Genomic DNA, 2,515 nt, shown 5'->3' with positions numbered 1-2,515 from the left:
TTTAGTAGAGACGGGGTTTCACCATGTTGACCAGGATGGTCTCGATCTCTTGACCTAGTGATCCACCCGCCTCGGCCTCCCAAAGTGCTGGGATTACAGGCGTGAGCCACCGCGTCCGGCCCTAATTTTTGTATTTTTGTAGAGACGAGATTTCACCTGTTGGCCATGCTGGACTAGAACTCCTTAGCTCAAGTGATCCGCCTGCCTTGGCCTCCCAGAGTGCTGGAATTAGAGACCTGAGCCACCGCGCCCAGCCTTGTAGTGTTGTAATAAAGGACCATCCCAAAAGATGGAAGAGACATATAAATTTTGCTTATACTTGTGTCTTATCCTCAGAGAGTTTAATAGATACTAAAATGGAGAAGTTGTAAAGTTCTTTCCCCTTTTATAGTTTGAAAATGGCAAACATACAGAAAAGTTGAAAGACTATAGTATATAATTCCTCAGTATTCACCAATTGTTAACATTTAGCTACATTTGCTTCATTTTTATATACCTAAAACTTTTTTTTCCTGAATCATTTGGAAGTAAGTTGGAGGCATCATATTTCACTCCTAAGAAAGTTAACGTTAATAATATATACTATTCAGATCTCATTCAGTCTTCCCCAGTTGTCTCAGTGTCTTTTATTGCTTTTGTCCCCAGTTCTGGATTCAATCCCAGTTCAAACGTTAAATATATTTTGAATCACTCTTAATCTAGAATGTTCTCCCTATCTTTTATGTTGTGTTTTTTTTTGTTTGTTTGTTTGTTTTTTTTGTTTTTTAAGATAGGGTCTGGTTCTGTTACCCAGGCTGGAGTACAGGGGCATGATCTCGGCTCACTGCAACATCTGCCTCCCAAGCTTAAGTCATTCTCTTACCTCAGCATCTAGAGTAGTTGGGACTACACGCATGCACTACCACACCTGCCTAATTTTTAAATTTTTTGTAGAGACGGGATTTTGCCATGTTGCCCAGGCTGGTCTCAAACTCCTGGGCTCAAGCAATCTTCCTGCCTCAGCTTCCCAAAGTGCCGGAACTGCAGGTATCAGCCACTGCACCCAGCCCCATTATGTTTTTCATGACATTGAATTTTTTTGAAGATTCCAGGCCAATTGTCTCAAAATATTCCACATTCTGGGTTTGTCTGATTGTTCTCTCATTGATTAGGTTCCAATTAAATATTGTTGGCAAGACATTTAATGTCATATTTAGGTGATGTACCATATCAGCAAGCACATAATGTCACTGTTTTGATCATCTTGTTAAAGTGTTAATTCTCAGATCCTATAATAAAGTATGCTTTTTCTTTGTAATTAACATGTTGGTTAACATCCTGTTGCCTGACCATCTTTGTTAGCATCAGTTGATGACCATTGCCTTATTCAGTTATTTCAATGGGGGTTCCAAAATGGTAATTTTCCTAATTCTAGCATTTCTTCTACATTGGCTAACATTTTTCCATAAAAAAGAGCTTTCTACTCTCCCTTTTTAAGTATTACTATGGATTCTGAAATTGTTAACCTTTGTAAATTCAATGTTATATAATTCTTCACATAATGAATTTTGATGCTCACATAGTGTCCCATATTTGACTCCCTCAAGCCCCAGACCCTGTGTGTTTTTTTTTTTAATGACCTTGTAAATATTTGAGAACTTTTTGCTTTCTGGCACAAGATTTTTTTTTCCCCCCCCTCGAGACGGAGTCTTGCTCTGTTCCCCAGACTGGAGTTCAGTGGCGCAATCTCGGTTCACCACAACCTCCATCTCCTGGGTTCAAGCGATTCTCCTGCCTCAGCCTCCCGAGTAGCTGGGATTTCAGACATGTACCACCACGCCCGATTAATTTTTGTATTTTTAGTTGAGGTGGGGTTTTACCATATTGGCTAAGCTAGTCTCGAAATCCTGACCTCAGGTGATCTGCCTGCCTCGTCCTCCCAAAGTGCTGGGATTACAGGTGTGAGGCACCGCGCCCAGCCTTCTGGCACAAGATGTTAAAGGCTCTCTTTGATCTTTTCTTGTCCTATACCTAGAGTCAGCCATTTCTCCAAGAGCCCAGTTTCCTTTTTCTTTTTGAGATGGAGTCTTATTCTGTCACCCAGGCTAGAATATGGCACAATCTCAGCTCACTGTAACCCCTGCCTCCCAGGTTCAAGCAATTCTGCCTCAGCCTCCCGAGTAACCAGCTTACCCAGCTAATGTTTGTATTTTTAGTAGAGATAAGGTTTCAACATGGTGGCCAGGCTGATCTTGAACTCCTGACCTCAAGTGATCTGCCTGCCTCAGCCTCCCAAAGTGCTGGGATTACAGATGGGAGCCACTGTGCCCCCCAGATTCCTTTTATTGGGGAATGCTATTTAGAAACCAAGATCTAAGTGTTAGATATGCTCATTACCATTGAGATGTCTTTGCTTCAGGACTCTTTTTTGGACAGAACTGGGAAACACACACACACACCCACCCACCCACGCCCCCTCCCCACACACTTTTTTTTTTTGAGACGGAGTTTCACTCATGTTACCCAGGCTGGAGTG

The 2,515-nt window shown here is 41.9% G+C and overlaps 1 protein-coding gene across 12 annotated transcripts in view; it reads left to right on the top strand.

Annotated features, from left to right (window-relative positions):
• Nucleotides 1-2,515, top strand: part of TAF1 (TATA-box binding protein associated factor 1) — a 100,938-nt gene that overhangs the window by 35,969 nt on the left and 62,454 nt on the right. The window lies entirely within an intron of this gene.

This window comes from Cebus imitator, unplaced genomic scaffold, assembly GCF_001604975.1.
Source record: "Cebus imitator isolate Cc_AM_T3 unplaced genomic scaffold, Cebus_imitator-1.0 Scaffold602, whole genome shotgun sequence".
NCBI lineage: Eukaryota > Metazoa > Chordata > Mammalia > Primates > Cebidae > Cebus > Cebus imitator.
Note: the sequence above shows the minus strand (reverse complement) of the source record. Positions and strands in the feature narration are given on the sequence as shown.